This window comes from Meleagris gallopavo, chromosome 16, assembly GCF_000146605.3.
Source record: "Meleagris gallopavo isolate NT-WF06-2002-E0010 breed Aviagen turkey brand Nicholas breeding stock chromosome 16, Turkey_5.1, whole genome shotgun sequence".
Taxonomy (NCBI): Eukaryota; Metazoa; Chordata; class Aves; order Galliformes; family Phasianidae; genus Meleagris; species Meleagris gallopavo.
The window spans coordinates 11,870,228-11,890,137 of record NC_015026.2 but is presented as its reverse complement, the minus strand read 5'-3'; the positions used below and the strand labels follow the sequence as shown (position 1 = coordinate 11,890,137).

The 19,910-nt window shown below is 43.0% G+C and overlaps 2 long non-coding RNA genes across 5 annotated transcripts; one reads left to right on the top strand and one right to left on the bottom strand.

Annotated features, from left to right (window-relative positions):
- The first annotated feature begins 3,244 nt into the window (after nt 1-3,244).
- Nucleotides 3,245-15,727, top strand: LOC104913442. 3 transcript variants are annotated; one of them, XR_004161529.1, is made up of 6 exons: nt 3,245-6,669; nt 9,243-9,429; nt 12,871-12,946; nt 13,819-13,893; nt 14,906-15,511; nt 15,635-15,727. It is a non-coding gene; the product is annotated as an uncharacterized LOC104913442 (long non-coding RNA). The 3 variants fall into 3 exon arrangements; XR_004161530.1 differs by having other exon boundaries at nt 6,583-6,669; nt 9,243-9,416; nt 13,819-15,511; XR_004161528.1 differs by having other exon boundaries at nt 6,583-6,669; nt 13,819-15,511.
- Nucleotides 9,326-19,564, bottom strand: LOC104913443. 2 transcript variants are annotated; one of them, XR_795399.3, is made up of 3 exons: nt 19,357-19,561; nt 18,860-18,968; nt 9,326-9,413 (listed from the first exon to the last, which is right to left on the bottom strand). It is a non-coding gene; the product is annotated as an uncharacterized LOC104913443 (long non-coding RNA). The 2 variants fall into 2 exon arrangements; XR_002120242.2 differs by lacking the exon at nt 9,326-9,413 and adding an exon at nt 15,519-16,679 and having other exon boundaries at nt 19,357-19,564.
- Nucleotides 19,565-19,910: the final 346 nt, after the last annotated feature.

The following is a 19,910-nucleotide window of genomic DNA, read 5'->3' as shown; positions in this document are numbered from 1 at the left end:
TTATGGGGCAAAAAATCTCAGCCTCTCTCAATTCAGTTCCCCATGCACAAGCACACAGGACTCTTTGGTGTAGGAGTGACCTCCTGTGATGTTATTTGTTTATCTTACTGCCCCTCCATTGAGTCCCTAGGTGACAGCTCCTTTCTCAGGCGCCTTGCTCCAAAACAGCACAAACGCTGTGCTGAGTGTCCTTGCTCTCAAGTCATTCTGAACATTTTACTTTTTATCAAAGGATGATTTTTCTTTGAGATGAAGCCATCTGCTCAATATTTAATAGTATTTTATAATCCCCTGTTTTCTCCCTAGAAAAAGCCCTTAATATGAGTCATAATACAAACATAATTTGTAAATGAAAGGTAGGCCTGGATCAATACCCTTCTCCTTGCTGCAGGGTAGCATAATCGCTGAAAGATGTTCTCCTAATTGTTATGAGGACAGGGAATTGTTTCATTTATGTAAGTGAAATGTGTTGTTAAGTTGTCTGATGATGGGAGTTGACTCTGAGGTTTCTGTACTTGTGGCAAAATGTCAATATTCCTAAAGCATCTTGCAGTCAGCAATTTCAGAGGACAGGTTATTTGCAAAATAGCCTCCCCATTATAATCCAGTGACACACAAATCTGCTCCCTGGTTCCAGCACTGGCCTTTCCAAATCCAAAGTTAAATGGATTCTGCTCCAAGAGCTGAATTGTCGCTGAAACTGCTGTGCTTCAGACAGATTTGCTGTTACTGAGCAAATAGGGCTCCTACATCTTTCTATTGAATAATTTCTCAGGGACATATCTTCAGTGCATGGTAATACGGGAATATTGCAGTGTTGTAACTTTTGGATAGTCTAATAGACATGCAGTGTTAGTTAGTGGAAACCTAGGTGCTCACAGACTTACCTGGGCAGAACAGTAATTTGCTGTAAAAACAGCCCCCAAAATTCAGTAGGAGAGTGTATGCAGGTATTGTTTAGTATGTGTAAATGTATTCAAACTTCATTAGCTAATACCAGTGCCTTCAGCAAAGTTACTTCTTGATTTCTACTACAGAAAAACTTAGGCTCTTTTCTGGTGGGCAGTATGATTTTTCTCTGTGTAATAAGTGAAAATTACATTTAAGCATACACGTGAGGTCTTATCCCATCATCGTGAAGTCCCGCATCTTCAAGGGATGCTATTCACAATCATTGAATTCTCCAAGTATTCATACTTGCAGTGAGCCCCTCGGTACGTACAGAACCTCTCTTGTCCTCTTTGTGAACTGTTGCTCAATTTTTGCCTTGGATCATTTCTGATAGGCAAGAAAACTAAGTAAAGTAGGTGTGTTCCTTAGGAAAACCACGTTTGCTTTGACTGTGCTTCCCAGTTCCCATTTCCCCCAGCACAGTGGAAATCGTTTGTCCTGCTCATGCTCTCACCAGCTTACTTTTGATCTTCCATAATTGCTTTTTCAGGGGCAGTGACAAGCACTTTCCTCAGCAGGTGAAGATTACCCTTCCCTCTGTTGTTTCCCTTACACTCAACACAGGAGCTGCTAGCCTGAGTTACTTTCCTATAGCATCACTATTATACTGCACAACAAAGATGCCATGTTAAAACGTTATCACAGGAACCATCCTTGCCATATTTGGCCTGGTCTCTTGTAGCAAAGAGGCTTTTCAACACATATCTGCAAATCGTCTCCAGCAGGACTTTTCCCTGACCTGTGACAAGCAAGTGTGCATCTTGCCTATTGCATACTGAGACTTGCAGTTGCCTGGGGTGCAACGCTTTGGGGTCACCTTGGCTTATCGAGGTCACTCCCCTGGCATTTTTCTTTCTGATAAGCAAGGTCACAGCCTTGGACAGCAGCCCTGCGATTTGTACTTGTGCTGCGTGGACTCAGACCTGTGTGCATCCTCAGCTCTCACCCAGATAAAATAGCCTGTGATGAATTCCACTGTAAGAGCAGTAAAAAGAAGCAGTGTGAATAGGGTTTGGAGGAGCAGAGGAAATAAATCTAGAGAGCGCTTGAAACAGCCTGTTAAGAAATTGCAGTGTAATGCACAGCTCCTTGTCCTCATCCACAAAGAGAACTCTGCAGGCAAAAGGCACCTAAGCAGGTCAGGTGCCAATGGATGCTCTGCTCTCTGTATTCAATTAGCCAGATGCAGCAAAATAATGAGCTCTATTCATCGAGTGCAAGTCTCTCTTATTGCTTGTTTGACTTGATGTCATAGAATCACCATAGATAAAGGTGCAAATAGTACCTCATTGTACCAAAACCTCAGAATAATATGCTACTAATGAAGGCAATGTTAGTCACATAAACATTCTATAAACCCACCGAAGCAGTGATGGAGCACCCGGTGCGAAGGCAGGGCCAGCCCAGGGGAGCTCAGGTGCATGCAGTGCAATGCACTGAGTGATGGAAGGGTGGATCCAAGATCTACCCCTTCCCAGCCCTCATTTAAGGGCTGACAGTGGAGGCAAGAGCATCTCATTGGAGATCCCTGTGTACCTGAGGCTTTCTAAAGGTAAGCAGCTTCTTTCCTTTATTTCTGTGCCACAGCTGTGGCATTTAAGCAAACCTTCACTTGCTGCAGCCTAGGACCTTGCTGCCCTGCTGTCATTGCTGTGCTTCCCAGTGTGTTACAGTAGATTTTATCCTTATTCACTAGGTCAGACTCACACTTGTTTGAACTGTCTCTTACTTGGAACTAGATGATCCTTAAGGTCCCTTCTAACTGAAGCTGTTTTATGATTCTGTTTCCTGGGATTTAGTTCCTCTGCCATAACCTCAGAGACAAGCTGTATGGGTATAGTCCTGCACTAGTTTTCATTCAGAAAAAGCAGAACAATTCAGGATTTTTGCAGCCCAGTAAGTTGAAGCAGTGATAGTTCTCACCACCCAGCACTCGCCTGACTTTCATAAATGTAAATGGAGGAATTTCACCAACTACTGCATAGCAAATGTTATTGTGATTTATTTTTATTTATTTTTCTGCCAAAATGCTTGTACAAGAGAATCAGAAATATTTTAAGGAAGGTGAAAAACAAGTAGGGAAGCTTAGGATGCAGCCTGAACAAGAAGTTGGCACCGTGCTCTGTTTGAGACCTGACCCAAGGAAGCTGTTGTAGGTAAAGGTGCTTTATTGCATTACTCAATATTTTTGTTAGGAATGAGGATTTTCATGTTACTTTCAGATAGAGAACTACATCAACTAATGTCTGGCTGCCATCATTTTTGCCTTCATGGGGAAGCGATCAAGTTTTGTCTAACCTGTAAGGGCGGAAAGAAACAACATTATTTAACACCTCAACATATCAATTTCCTGTTTAGTTTGATGGGCTGACTATGATTTACAGGGTTTCATTATGAGACTCAATTAAATATAGAATTTGTAATATTCATGCAGTTCCTATGCCAAATATACACAGTGCTGATACAGCAGGGATCTCAAAATATCAACCACCTGCTTGGGAGGAACAGAATTACGAATGCATCTCCTTAAACAATAATTCATCATACTCAAAGCCTAAAGTTAAGCTCCTCCAGAGCCAACACAGCTGCTTTATCTTATCGAAGGGGTGCTGCTGACTTACAGTGCCTGTTATCATTCTTGTAACTCTTGACTAAGAATGCAGTCAAGGATTTGGAGGCCTGGGAAGCAGCGCTGAGTGTGGCATGAAGGATCCTGGCTTCTGGATGGAAACCCAGAACTGTGAACTGCATGTCCACGCTGCTCATGCAATGCACCAGGAAAGGAAATCAGTCAGGTTAGGGAACTTTAGGGAAAACCTTTGCGTACCTCACTGAGAGCTGCAGGGAAATTACCCGTCCCTCTCCTCAAGGATCTTCTTCCTCGAACCCCTCCGCTAAATAAAAAAGCTTGGAAGACTGAGGCTTCCCTAAGTGAGCTCAGATGCAGTACCAGCTCACAAGTCCTTTATCCCTTGGGAGGGATGCTCTACTCAGAAGAACGAAGCTAATTTGAATCCTCATGACTTGCTTATAAGAGGGCTTTGATCTGACAAGATGTAGATTTAGGATTGTTATTTTTCCAGACAGACTATTGCTATACAAGTGAGGCACGCTGGAAGCAGCTGAGCTTGGAGGACCTCCTTACAGTGTGGGGATATATTTTCCTAGCAAAAATGAGATTTTTGAATGTGAGTGGGGTTTGGGGGCTGCAGTAGCACTGCAGTATGATAGTGGCTTTAAGTCCATTTTTGCTGCAAGGAGGCAGAATCCTGCTGTGCTCCTTTCAGACAGGTGTTAGTCTAATTGGTCCTTTAGAACTTACATTTTACAGCTTCCCTTAGCAGCCAGGTTCACTGATTAAGTATTCTTCATTAGGAAGCTTTTCCAGTCTCTAATTTAAACCTTTACTTCGTGTGGAGCCAGGCACTTTCCTCCCCCCTTTGGTGACCAGGACAGTATTTCAGAAGTACCTTCTCTGCACACGTTTTGAGAGTTAGGACTCTACTACCTCACCATTTTGAAGCTCTACGCATTCTCCACTTCCTTATTCCTTATAGAAATGAAAAATGTTTTCCTTCTTTCTAATGCCTGCTGCTCTCCTGGAGTTAGGGTTGCCTCAGCCCTTCCTGTCCTTTTCTCACTGACTCAGCTCGTTTCAGGATGGCTGCTCTGTGAAGTGGCCATTGGAAGCTCTCAGCCAGCAGTGGGGCTGTCATGGTGTTAATGAATCTTGCTAAACAATTTAGACATCCTGTGATAAAAACCACCAGAGGAATTTCAAGCAGCCAGAGTACAAGCAATTCGAACACTGCAAATACAAGCTGTTGAGAAATATCAATATTATCAGTAGTATCCTTGCTTTAAGACATCAGCTATTTATCTCTGGCAGGCTTGCCTTATTGCTCTTTCCAAGACTGTCTGCTGGGAACCCAGTCCTGACCCAGTGCTCTTCCAGCCATGGGATGGATGTGTTGGTACAGCTCAGAAGGACGTGGGCACCTCTGCCAGCTCACATCTAGACACCACGTTGAGCCAAATAGCTCAGGAGTGTTTGTATTAAAGAAAACACACACTTTTGAGAAGGCTGGGACCGCCCTCTTATCATGAGGAAATAAACCTGAGGGCTTTAACAAATCAGGGCAAGGAAGAGTGTTTTCATCTGAACTAATGTTGCCCGAAGCATAAAAATAAACGTAGGGCTGTTTTCAGACATAACAACAGGCTCAGGATAGTCTGAAAACACAGCAAGAAGACTTAAGAATTTGAGATTACAAGCCAGTTTGCTTATCTCATCCAAAAACATCTTATAATCAGCATTTTCATCTCATCAACCATCTCTTCTTACCTTTTGTTCCAAAACAGTGCTGCAGGCTTGGTTCTGGGATGGCTCTTCAGCATCAGCAATGTCTGCCTTCCCCATTTGACAGAAGCTCCGTTGCAGTGATGCAGAAAATTAATCGGGGCATTATATTTCCTTTGTATCCAGACCTAAATACTGTTTCTATGGCTGCAAACATAGTAATTCTTGAATGAATGGAACAAAGTCAGACTCCTTCTGCGTGATTTCTGAAGCTGATAGCAAAATCAACCATGAAGGGGCATAGACAGAAAAGCTGCTTCATTCTAACCTTATTGGGAAAAAGTTCTTTGCACCAATTAGAGAGATTACAGTGCTCAGGGTGATGCAGAGAACTAAGTAATCAGGCAGATACGCTACCCGGATGTCACTTAATCAGACAAGAGGAAGCAGTGCCCACGGTGAGTGCAGAACGCTCCATGGGATGTGCATCACCTCACGTGTTAATTTCCTATTCCTACATTCACCTCTTCTGCGGCCTTCCCTCCAGCCTCTGCCCATGAGCAGCTCTGGCATGCACGAGTCCCTCCTGTGCTGGGTGGAAGGAGCTCTCGGCCCGTGGCCACGTGTGCCCAGGATGCTGCAGTCGTGCATGGGCTCACTGGGCTGCAGCACAGTGGTGAAATAGTGACGCGGCAGGAGGAAGAATGTGGGTTCTTGTTTTCAGCTTCACTCATTGCAAATCTCTGCGGGGCATGTCATGGGAGAACTGGCACGTCACTGAAGACACAGAAAGAAAGAATGCCAGAAAAGAGGTGGAAATCAGAAAAGCCTAAGCATCACCTCTGCTCCGATGTAAGGCTTTAAGAATAATAGCTGTGCTAAGGTTTATAGAAGTCATTAAAATCCCTTTGTGATACTTGAACTCTGCTACTGAAAAATAGTTGTTTCCACCCAGAGCTAATAAATAGATGTTTGAAGCGCAAGCTGAGCTAATGTGAATTCATGCTCAGCTGTGCGTGTCATGTTTGGATGTAAACACCCTTTTCACATTGTGCCATACCACCCCAGTGCTGCTGTGCTTTTCATGTATCTCTGTGGTATTTACATCTCAGCTATCATTTGATAGCTTAAAATGCCTGTACTAAAATCCACTGCCTTTCAGTTGGGCTGAAGATGTCAAAGTACATCTATACGTAGTCCAGTTAAAGTTTTATGATTGAACTAACTTGCTCTGAAATTGCAGCATTTTTCCTAAGAAAAGTTAAAAGGGTTTTTCCTGCCTTGTATTGTAGGTAATATTTGAAGAAAGAAAGAAGGAAAAAAATGCCAGACCCAAACTTTGCTCACCTGGGGATCCTGTGTGGGATGTAATCCAGCCCTGCATCGGGACACACCTTCTGCGCTGCAACCAGCACCAGGTAGGGCACGAAAGCAAAACACATCCCTGCTCAGAAGTCCACCATGGAGACCCTTTCTGTTCAATGTCAAATGTGTACTGAATTCTCCTACATCGTTTTACTCGTTGCTTTGTCCTTGTCTGCCTGAAGATGAGGGAACATATCTCACCCGTTTCAAACGTAGCAGCTGCAGTGATAAGTATTTATTCCAGCAGGAAGCCTTACCCCAAATCTTTCCTAACCGTAAGATCATGCTTTCTGCTAAACAGGATCTTCCATACGGCATTATGTTAATGCGTGCAGTGTGTTTCCAGCAAACACACAATTCAGTAATCCATTTCACTGGTGACAGGTGACAGGGCCAGGGGAAATGGCCCCAAGTTGCACCAGAGTAGGTTTAGGTTGGATATCAGGGAAAAACTGCTTTACAGAAAGGGTTGTTAAGCACTGGAATGGGCTCCCCATGGAGGTGGTTCAGTCACCGTCCCTGGATGTGTTTAACAACGGTGTGGATGTGGTGCTGTGGGACATGGTTTAGCAGAGGGTTGTTAGAGGTAGGGTAGTACGGTCAGACTGTGGTTGGACTCGATGATCTTTAAGGTCTTTTCCAACCTGAGTGATTCTATGAACAGCCCCATGGTGACAGGGATGACCACAGTCCCCTAAACCTGTAGAAGCAGATAAAGACAAATATTTTCACTGTGTCTTTATAATCTTGTTATTATATCTTTTTAAACATTGCATAAAGCCAGATGCCATGCTATGGTAACAGGAACAAGAGAAGCAGCATTCTTAATACTTGGAAAAAAATACAAGGTTTTTTCATAGGGATGAAAGCTTTCTGTCTAGCAGGAGAATTCTTATTGAACTTGCTTGTGCTTCAGCTCCTATCACGTTACCTGTTCATGTGCTCCCCACCATGCCCTGCCCAGCAACGGGCCTCAGCCCTGCTTTGTGCAAAGGAAGGTTTAAGCAGAAGGGATAAGAAAAGAGAGGAGAAAAAAAAGCATTTCTTTGCAGTAAACACAGCCTGCAGCCATCGGTTTCTCTCAGCATTGGATGGCAATTATTTCTGTGTAATAAGCACTCACCCGATGACCCTCCCCTTCAGTGTGCAACGCTTCTGCTGTCAAGTGTTAATCCCTTTGTTAGCTACTCAGCTGCACATTCATTTAGGAGGGCTAATGACTTACACTGTTCCTTCTCTGCATGATTTCAGCAGACGTGTAATTAGAGGTGAATGGCAGCTTCAGAGGTACGGCTACCACTGGGGCCGGGGGCAAAGTCAAAGTGTTTGTCTGATTTCACCATGGGCTGTTGGGCTGTTCCAGTGAGTGAAACCATGTGGGCGGCTGCACACGGGGGGAAAAGGAAGTAGGAAAGGAGAAGCCCAAAAAAAAAAAAGGGATAAGAGTCATTGTTGGGCATTTGGGGAGCTCAGATGTGAAAAAGGAACGTTTCCAAATATTTTTTGGTTGGTGTGTCAGACTGTGAGATAAATGCCAGCAAGAAGCCTGTTGTATTTTGAAGGTGAGCTGCTCATGTGCCTCAACAATGCCTTACAGACTACAGCCTCTTTTCTTTCTAAATGAAAGCCATCAATGTCTGCAACATCTCGAGAAATATCCTGCGGCTCTTACACCAGGGGAAGATGTCCTTTTGAAGTCCAAGTGAATCCTTGTGCATGTATTAACATCACAGGCTGGAGTAGAAAAGTATAACAGGGAGCTGAGGTCCTGATGGATCTGAGATAACAAAAAAAGATCCACTAAGAGCCCCAAACCTCCTAGCTCTGATTTCTGTGCACAGACAAAGCACAGACAGTCTGAGCTGCGGCGTTGCTCCCTGTCCTTGCAGCTGCTGGGGCTGAGCTGGATGCCAGCAGTGTGCAGTAGCTGCTGCTTGTGGTGCTGCAGCGTGGCATCCCCAAGGCAATGGGCTTCTGCTCCTTCCCAGCAGAAGCACAGCATCTCACACCTCCTACAGCTGCATATTCTTTCCTGCTTTCCCTTTTTGTTCCTTTTTTTTTTTGTCTCGGCCCTGGTTCCTCCCAGCAGTGTGCCTGTAGCCCAGGGCTCCCTTCTCTTGTCTGTTCTGGGCTGTGGTGTCTCTTGCCTTCACACCCCTTGTGCAGTTGCACATCAGTGGCTGATACCACAACTGTATTAAAGAACACCAACTTCCATTCTCTTGGTTGGTTAGGAGCTAAGCAGAGTGCTAGTTTTATGAATTAAGATAACACACCTGCATCAGTGCTTTGAATTCAGGGGCGTAATTTCATTAGAAATGACAAAACAGAATAAATCAATAACTAATTAAAAATAGCTTTAATTCAGTCTGGGCTTATGATCTAATATCTCACACAGTTGTCTAATACAATTATAAGCATAATTTCATGGTTAATGAAATATAAATGAAGCAAAAAGAATGGCAAGCTCCAAAGAAACTTCTCTTGTGGCCCCTCCACCCTGCCTGCATCTCTGCCCCATCTGTTAGGAAGTAGATCCAGTGGTGAACAGCCTCACAGTACAAACTGGAGTCTTACCACTCACACAAAGCCTTATTATTTCTCCGCTCTTTCTTTCCCCTTGAAGCTCTGAAGAGCAACTCGAGCAGCCTCAGAGGAGATGACACACATTGGGCTTCCATCTCTGCACCCATGCAGACGTGTCGCCATCGTTGCTGTGCAGCCAGCAGGGACAGGACGTGGTGTGGCCGACAGCCTTAGGGATGAGGATATCCAATTCGGAGTTACCTGTGATCTGCTGGTAAGCAAACACAGTAAGTGAACATTTCTGGCACTTCTTTATTTCATCATCTTTTTCACTAATAGCGCTATTCTCCTTTTGAGATATGACAGTGATTTCTCTCCATCTGACTAGCTGTCTAGCAGTGCTCAGTGTTCTCCTTCTGAAAAAGCCTTGTGTGCATTACACACCTCGCAGCCACACACAGGTAGATCCAGGTGAGACACTGGCCCTGTTTCTCACTATTTTCTCATGTATATATTCCAAGAGCACCAGTGGTGCCCATCCTCACTGCATGCCACTGCATGAGGGAGAGGGTGAATCAACCCCATTTGATTTGAGCTGTAATAATCGCCACGAGAAAACAAACCCACTAAAGGAAGTGAAGCTTCCTGTAGCTTGTTTCTGTATAGTGAGCAAATATATATTGTTTTGTTGTGGTTTGGATGTAATTGGATTGAAGTTTGTTGGAAACTTAGCCCAGACTCAGTGAAAGGTTCACACAACCTTAGACCAGCAGCTTTGCATGGCTCAGGTTTAATTATGAATGGTTCACTCAGCCTCAGTAATGACTCATATTCACTAACTATCCCTTCTATGAGATGTGACAAAAGTGTATTTCAGAGATGTGAAGCATAATTATTTAATGATGAAGTAAAGTTGATTAGGAAGCCTTTAAGCTATTAGGCTCTTGGTAGGATATTTTGCAGTCAGTGAATAAATGAACGTAATTTAATTCTTAAAAGCTCTACAGCTCCTGCTGGCTCTGAAAATGATATGTAGCTAACAAGTTAGGGTTTTTCCCATTATGGAATTCTATATGCTACAACAAAGAGCATACCGAATTCAATGCAGTGCTGGGGAAAAACTATTCTTAGTGACTATGCAGGCTAAAAATGATAGAACTTACATATCCAGTAACAATCGTGAACCTGACAAATCAAGCTTGTAAGCCTGTGGTGTGATCTGAAAACCTAACAAGCTTCCAAGAAGGATCTCTGGTTTAAAAATACTTTCTGGATTCTCTATTTTTTTTCTTTTTTTCTTTTTTAATTCTTCATGAGATGTGCAAGACTGAACAGCACGAGACCAGCAGGCAAATGGCTGTGCCATCAAAAGAGTATATTTATATATGATGTAGCTGTGTTCCAATTATGAAATTGATCCCTGGATAGAAATCCCTTAAGGGTGGCTATTAATGAGATTGCCCGCTCTGCGTGCATCCAGTAATAAGATTAGATATGCATTTATCCTGAGCAGAGATAAACCAGCGACAAGTTTGTGCCAAGACAGTTTTGAAAGGCAATTAAACATGGGACATAATGTGCGTGCATATGTCTGTGGGAGGTTGCAGGATGGAAAGGCTCAGTTTTCATCTGCAGAAGTGCTTCTGAGTGTAACAGGTAGGCAAACAGGCTTTTCACAGTGCTGAGATTAAATCTGAGCTTAAATATCAAAATATTTGAATTTAGAATGCACTAGTCAGTTTTATGAAATGTGCAGATTGGCCTTTTTGGCTTCTCTTTTAATGAGAGAATATTTTGTAAGATCCAATGCCTCAAATGTATCAGCACTTCAGTCTAAAAATCAGGCTATGAAGTTCTGTAGGAAATTCCTTTTCTACTTGTTTTAAAATATGAGACTTCATTTTCAACTGTAGTGTCAAATGTGCAACTTTCTTAAATTATTTTAAAAACGTGGATATTTGACACTGTCTGGGCGTGCTTGAGGTGAAGAAACGGGCTTTGCCCATGCATTCACTGATGGTAAGGCTGTAGGGTTTTAAAATACCCACAAAATCAGTATTCTGTCCACTACATGGTGAGTGTGTAAGCTGTATGTAGGAAACGTGACTGGCAACTCTAGAATGTCGCTGCATCATTTTAAGAGCTTTCTGGTTGCCAAAAACATATGGTCTCTATTAATAAGGGTATTTAGCATTTTTCTTCCTAATTTATTCACAGGTAATTATTTGCTTACCTAGCTCGAATTGGGCCAGAATCCAACTCTTATCTGTTGCGGAAAGCTGTCACATTTCCCTCTGCCTTTTGCCAGCCCTCACTTGAGAGCAGCTATGCATCTGGCCAAGCTGCCCTGCTCCTTCTCACTTAAAATAACAGAGTCTTGCCTGGCCATTAAAAACTTTAGTTTCTAAAAGTATTGTGAAAAGTACTTTTCAGAGTGCTGTGACACTCAGTAGTTCAGTAGGAAATAGGAGATTCAGCTGCACCTCCTGTTGGCTGCCTGCTCCCTGCCGGGACAGCTGCCTCTTCCCAGGTCTGTTTCCACGTCGCTGCAGTGCTCAGCAGTGCCAGAACATCACCTAACCAACGCTTCAAAGACTCCGTTTTGTCTCACCGCTTGTAGTGCTGCGTTCAAATGTTAAAGAAAATGCAAAGGAAAAAACCACCTCCCTCAAAAATTCTCATCAAAGATTTACCGATCAGACTCCAGAGTCCGGGCTGTCTGAAAACTCTGATGCTTTTCTTTCTATGTGTACCCTTCTTCCGCTGCCCCCTCCAGTAATCAGAATCCCAAAGTGTGTTCTTTCTGATGAGGATTAAGCCATGACCTGCACATGATTGCAGGAAATAAGCCTTTAAAATATGCCCAAATGCACTGCTTGTTTGAAGTCACTGATCCTTAAAATAGATGTCTGAAAAAATGTGTAATTTCAAATGCTTCTGCAGATATTGTTCCAGTATGTGTAACGAGGGGTCACATCAAGCCAAGTTACATCAGTTGTGCTCCATTATATCACGAACTGAGCCAAATGAATCAAAATATACAGTAATACTTCAACTGATAATGAAAGCTTTATACAGTTTCTTTCCCTAGATACTTCTTAGGAAGCATTAAAATATTCAGCATGATTTGAGGAGGTGGTTATTTTAGCTATTTGCCAAAAATTTTTTCACTGTGCGGAGTATTTTAATGTCAGTGATGATTGGACAGCCCAGCAGGATGATCTCCTCAGCCACCGAGTGGCCTGATGGCACAGCTTACCTGCGATGGAGATTGCTTCCTCCCAGCTCCCCCCTCGTCTGTCTGCTCTCCGTCACTTCTTGTTGAGTGGCAGCCTTTTTCAGACAAGACGGTCACAGTGGGGCAGGGAGCTGGTTCACCACTGATGAATTCAACTTAAATTAGGAGTTGCTGTAGTCTTGTTTTTTGGCACCTTCTGCTTTGTTCCTAGCCTGGGGCTTCTGAGCTTCAGATGCTTTTGCAAGAAAGATGTGCAGTTGTTGACTCTAAGCTCTGTTTCCCAAGTAGGTTTAACTATCACGACTGTGTAGACCAAGAAAAGGCTGAACCAGCACAGATACACAGGGCTGAGGGCTCAGTCATAAGAGGTTCTGGGAAGCTCCAGAAACTTGGGAGAACGCAGGGACACTTCTCGTGAAAACTGAATTTCCACTTGTGACCTTTTTGCTCTGAAATGGTGAGAAAATAATTGATTTTTTTCTTTTTTCAGGGACCTTATGAGATGTTGGTCGTGACGTGCTATCATTGAAACCTCTGCAAGAAGCTGATGCTTCAGGAATCCTAAGGTACTCACTGTCGTTTATAGGTCCTGTTCCTCTTGCTGGTGAAGCTTTTTCACTGTCATTTAATGTACTGAGTACACGGATAGCGGTAGAACAGTACTATTCTCTCCTCATTAGTCTCTCAAGGCAAAACATCATTTGGTCCTACTTAATATTAATTTAATCTTAACAAAATCAAGATAGGTTCAGAAGTTTCACCTTTACTGAGGTTCTCAGCTCTCTTATGCCTGTGTGCATACAAACCCCACGAGAAAAACATTTCAGGCTTTTCCACAGCGATGATTAAAGAAAAATCACAGATGCAATGGAATTCAAAGCAAAGGGCAACGGCCCAGCCTTCACTCAGTCAGTGTGCACAAAGGGCAGGTTACTGTAGATGGGAGAGAAGCAGAGCTGTGCCACAGATGGGTTTGTATTTGATATCATCTACTGACAGTGACGGGTCACAGCCTCGCCACGGCTGAAGGTCTGTTGAGGGCCACCTCAGAGCCTCCCAGCAGCAGTTCAAATGCTGCATGCTACTTATTTGCATGCAATCTGAATCCACCCTAATAGTGTGCATTGCTGACTGATAGGAGGAGAGGATTCGCTGCCCGCACTGAGCCAGCACCAACAAGCTGGGAGGTGAAAACTCAAGAGCTTCACTTAAGAAAGCCAAAGCCCCCATTGCTGCACACTGTGGTTCATGCACAGTCACTGAGAAATAAATCCTGGTTAAATTTTTGATGAGCTTTCAGCTGCTGTAAATAATTAAGTAGGGGGTCTCTCTTGTTTGAACACGGGTGCAACTTTTCATGTTTCAAACGCTTCCTGCCTCGATCCCGAGAGGATTGCTCAAGTTATTCAGGTCACTTCTTTTATTTATTTATTTGTAGCATCACCAGTCGAAACAAATTTTGAACTTGCAAGCTGGGAAGGGAGAAAGCAGTTTCCTTTTGATCTTACTCCAGGTAAATCTCCAGGGGAGCACGTGTCTCGTTTGCAGTAGTTGAATAATAGAGATTGATAGGTTAATCACTTCCAATGCATTTATGGAGTAATACTGTGTGCTCATAGCTGAAGTTTTGATGTTTCTCAAGCCCATGTTGTTTCAAAGATGATAGTGCAGGATAACACAGGACAGCTTCTTAAAGACAGATGCATTAACGAGGGCACCTCTGTGTCCCCCCAGCTAAAGCACAGCCTGCTGATCCTGCTTTTGACGTGCTGAAGTTTGACAGCACAAGTAGTGAAGTCAGTTCTGCATCACCACCAGGCAGCAGCATGGAAAATTAGGTCTTAAGAACAATCAGTGTGTCCCTTCATTTAGATGGAAACTGGGCTATCTTGTGCATGTATGAAGTGGGCATAAAATGTATTAAATACTGGATTCAGGCTCTTAATTAGGGGCTTTGATGTCCTATGACAAGACTTTAATGTGAAAATTGGACTACTGAAATACCTCCTTCCTAATGACTGTATCCTACGACTGTCCAGCTTAGTTTTCTGTATCCAAACACAACAGGTCACCTACCACTGCTGTGCTCTGAGGCTGAGCATTGTCATACTTTCTATTTCAATGCCTACTGAGCACGATTTATTACAATGACAGGCCATACTACTGTTTGCAGTGCAGGCCTAATTCATTCCCACTTTTTAATGCAGTTCCTCACATAATCTCCAGCACTTGAGGAAATATATTTATTATGTGCATATTACAGAATAATTTAAAATCAGCTTTCGGGTCAATCTTTTTAATTATCTATTTTATCAACTGTTTTTGACTAGCAGTTTAAATAATTGTGTTTGCCTAATATCTGGAAATGTAATTGCTTTTAGACATCCTTTATTCCAATCCCGGCGTCATTTTTGCAAACTGCTCATGTTGGCACCTGTCTGTGCAGTGACAGATTTGTGATGACAGCTTGCATAACTTATTTATAAAACGATGAATTATTTTGGAATTTAACTTCAAATTCACAGGCTGGAAAAGTGAGAAACACCTGCTTCCTGCAGAGGACCTGCTAAGGAACTCCAAAGGAAACTATGCATATAGGGGAAGCACATGCCAAGTGAAACAGAACCGAGTGGGTCATCGTTATGCTGGTCCAGGTTCCAGCGAGCACTCCATGGGTACAATGCTAAGTTAAGAGTCTCTGTTGTTGGGGCCACAGAGTGTGAGGAAAGTTCCAAACACTGCAGTCCACTGGACTCTTGGGGTTTTACTGAACAGAGGGGATAAGTGGTCTCCTCCCAGGGTCAGATCACATCAGGAGCCAAGGGGAAGTGAAGGGAGAAAGGGGACCTTCTATTTCTCCAAATACATTCCAATTGCACAACTGATTGATTAAAAATATACTCTAAAATGGAGGGTAATGCTGAAGAGATATTAACGGCTAGGAAATGAACAAACTGACGGTTTGTGTCACATAGGTGATAGTTCCTGTTTCTTACTGAATGTTTTGAATAAATCACAGGCGGAGAGAAAGGATGCTGGACCATTTTAATTCAAAAGAGGAAAGACACAGACAGTACTATTGTCAGAGCCTTCATTCAAGTTCATTGAAGGAGCTGGAAGCATCACCAAAGGTAAGAAAAATGGGAGGAAAAGGGAGGGAAGGAGGAAGGGAAGAGGAAAGGAGAAAGGAGAAAGGGAAGGGCCTGACTAAGTACCTCCCAAATGACCAGAATCGTGTTGTCTTTGTGTTCCAGGACTTCAAGGATTACCTGCCTCACTCCTCACCAGCTCCTCACCAGTTGCTGTGAAGAAAATCTACATTCTCAAATGGTTACTTGTCTGCTATCAGACCCTGCTCTACAGTCACGTTTCCTGCAACTTTATTTCAGAGTCCTGCACTGACCGTGTTTCACCCCTCCCTGTATTTCTTCCACACACTATGGGTTGTTTATCCATACTTGCATGCAAATATCCCATCTCATTTGGTTCTTTTAAAATGCCGTTTAAATACAGCTTTTCAGGGAAACAGCCTGCTTCAATTTATCTTAGTTGAAAGTAGGGCTATAAATCTCTTTGGTTTATTTTATTGATCTCAGACAAAATTACAAATATAAATTACAGCTGCAGCAAATTAAATGTTCTAATGACTGAAAGCAAATGCGCCAGTAACACGTGCAACAAAGACCCAGCAGGAACAGCAGACAACGGCCACCTCCTGCTCTCTGCAAACCCTCAGCCGCCGTGCTCTCCTCCTGCAGGCAGCCAAATATACCCACCACGAAAGCTCAGGGAGGAACACTGCACTTCAAGTGGCAATATATACTCCGTATAGCCCCAGCTGAAATACAGAAATCTATCAACAGTTTTACTGCCCCAGCGGTTATCCTCCCTCTCAGTCTCACTGTAAGTGTTGGCCACAGGGTCACGCTCCACAAGGGCAAATATCAGGTGTTGCTGCTTCAGGTAGCACGCGTTCCCTATGAAGGAGCTCCCATTTCACAAGGCAGCGTAATCATCAGTTTTCTACACCGCTGACACTCAGACCCTTATGCACAAAGGTTTCTGTTTACCAGGTCATAAAATTGCAAGTATAATAGCAGTGACTTTGCTGCACTTGATAAAACCGTAAAACATTTCATTTCGCTGCCTACTGAGCTTTAAAAAAAAAAAAATGACATTGGAAAGGAGACAACATTCTTGTTACCATCAAAGTATTTCAAAATATCTACTTTTCTGCTTGTGATCTGTGGACGTATGTTTTTCCTTCTCTCCACTTTTGCTACTATTTTTAGACGCGAGCTGCAAAATCCAGAAAAAAAGAAAAGATTACTTTTATTCGTGCTTAAGTTTTGTATGATCACAAAGCCTCTGAATATGTATCTATCTGTACGTAGTAGAAGTATTCACATTCCTACAAATTCTACAAAATAGGAACCCTGGTAACTAGACAAACTCTGCATTTAATCCCCACTCAAAAAAAAAATCCAAACAAAGGAAAAACGACCACAAGACACTCTGAAAATGCCATGATTGTCTCTCTGGCTCGTGGAACTGATTTGCTCCTCAGCCAGATTCAGAAGGACCTAACAGGCCCTCCCAGCTTGCAAGCTGCCCATAGATGGCCCTTCTGTGCTCACAGCAGGCAGAACACCTTGAGTCTGTCTGCTCTCATCATCTAAGCCAAGTAGTAAGAAAAAGTAGTAAAATTCAGAAAAAAAACTTCTTCTTTCCTGATATAAATGAAGCTGCAGTTAAAGGGAGACCTCCAGAGATAACTGGTACCCATGGCATCTCTGTGCTTTTTGAAGTCAGATGTTTTCTTGAAAGACAAGCATTCAGTCAAGTTCTCCAAATCCTCGCTTTTCTAATGATGAAATTAATGGGAACCTCACTCTTATTCCCAATCTGGTACCAACAGAGCAGTACCAGCAGGTCTCAGCAGCGTGGGCGCAGGGCTTCTCTGGGTGGGCACAGTTGGCCTCTGCTCTGGGAAGAGCGTTTATGTACGCTGCCATCTGACATTCTGTTTTATCCTCCACTGTACATCAGTTTCTGTAATTTCATTCATGATTTACTTTGACCTTTAGCTGTGTTTGATATTTTCTGGTACAAAAGCTTGACACTTAATAAAGGAAATTTCAAGAAAGCATCAGCCAGCAAGCTAAATATCTGCACGGGAAAAGCAGATTTCATAGTGAAGTGAAAAAAACAAGAAGATTGTCTTGCTCTCAGCTTAGAAAGCCCTCCACAAATTCAAATCATCAAAAGAGGGATCTCCTTCTGCCTTGACACCACAGTTTTACACGTATTTCTTTTCAAAATACCCAGGTCCTTTATTCAGCTTTTCTGGGTAATCTCACTCTACGTATTTCCCTTGGAGAAGATTTTCCTCCCCACTGTGTGTCAGCCCAAGCTACACCACAAGGATGCAGTTAGGCATGCAGTAGCTGCAGAGAGCACCTTGCAAACACCTGCTGGATGCAACATTTCAACTCAGAGTGGTATCACCATCCAACAGCACGTGCTGGAACTTCAGTGTTAAATGGCAAAGAGGCAGCGATGAGGTTAAATACCTTTCCTGTGCCTACAAGTCACAAGGCTTGAAATGTTTGCTTATTGAACCGTATCTTGGGAGCACGAGGTCTGGGCAATAGCAAACCAGGTCCCTCAGCAGACCCAGCCCCTCTTCTGCAGTCATTTGCAGAAGGGAGAAAGCTTTTGCATTCAAAACTCCCATGAAGCTCTGTGGGCAAAAGAAACGTGCAAATCTCTTTGATCATGCTTAAATATTTCAGAGAGGTGATCTGGCTTTGGAAGTTTAATTACCTTAAGCCATGAGAGGACAGAGAATGAGGGCAATGACAAAGAGAAAGAAAGGAAGAAATGAACTTTTTCCAGGACAAAGGGATGTTACTATTTATGAACCTGCAAGAGAATTAGACCTGAAATACTTAGACAGAAAAAAAAAGAGATTTTAATTAATGATGGTAATTCTTATGAAAAGAACCAGACTGCCAGCTCTGAAAACTGCCAATTCTTTTTATACACAATGTATATACAACCTCAGGGAGGCTGTTGCCCCATATGGGACATTGCCCTGAGCCGAGAAGTCCAACATCTCAGTGGTCACAAGCTTTGGCTTTTGCTGCAGCTGAGCTTTGCAAAGTGAGTAGTTTTGCACTACATCAATTCCACGATACAATCAAGTCCTTTGACATGGGCAATTTGTCCCTAATGACTTGAGTCAGCCTATAAAGGTTACCAAGAATCAAATCCTACTGAAGTAAATGTAGAGAACCACAGGTCACGTTCAAGGACCAAACCTGAGGAAGTCCTGGTAAATGGATTACCAGGTCCTTCTAATACCTAGGGAAAGCCTTTTTTAAAAATAAACTAAAAATATAAAAAATATATAACTCCTCCATACACACAATGTAACAATTGATCTCATTCAGATCAAGTCAATTTTGGTTACTTACCCATTATCCTGTTTAAAGAGCATTCCTTTATCCCAGTCCTGAGGAGCATCATAGCTGTGGGGGCCATGAGGCACAGTATTTAGCGAAGCACCAGCTGCAGAATTTGTTCCTGAGTTAGAAGAGAGGGGGAGGGATTGTTTTTTTAGTCGTTAATACATCCTGGAGTAATGAGGTGTTAGCAGAAGCCTTTCACCATCTCCCTCGACATCCTGTTCCCCACCCCTCTGCAGCTGGATGGGAACTCCACCTCCCAGAAGCTGTAGGCAGACAGACTGGGGTACAGAATCCCCTGGTAGAAGGAAATGCAATCTGACTGATCCCTGAAAATTTAATTTCTAGTTCCCAGTGGCTAACAAATGCAGGTAGCTCAAGCTAAACCAGAAGGGTACCACGGCAGCTTTCTTAGGGGATGGAAATGATCTTTACTACTAGAGACTGATATTACATAGATTAAGTCAAATGTATCAACTTCACTTTAACATGAGTGTTTCTATTACCTGGGTCAGAGAGTCTGTGCAGTCACTCTCCAGAACCCGCTGTTATTAATTCAGCAATTATAGTTTTATGGTGGCAGGGATTCCTCGGTGTTTGAGCTGGCACTGGAAAGCTGTAATTCTGAATGGAACATGACATGAATTACTGGATTGCTGTAATTCTTCAGCTTTTCATGCATTTTCACTGCATATATTAAAATACAGCAAGCAATTCACTTTTAATTATGCAAATTCAAAGACAGGAAGACAAGAGATGGATAAGTTTTTAAATGTCTGCTCTGCCTGACCACCTGGGGTTAGCACAGAAATCCATGGGCTGATCAGGTCACCTGCGCTCCTGCTCACCTGGCTGTACACAGCACCACCTCTTTTTAGTATTCAGCAGTATTTCCAGGGCAAAGAGTACAGGAAAGAAATTGCCAGAGAGAAGGGGAGCTGGGAAAAGGCAGATCCTGTCCACCTGCCTCCCTGACTTCTCTGGGTTTCCAAACGAAAGATACATCGCTGTTCTGACATCAACACAAGACCTCAAGGGCTGCAGATATTTGGCAACTGCA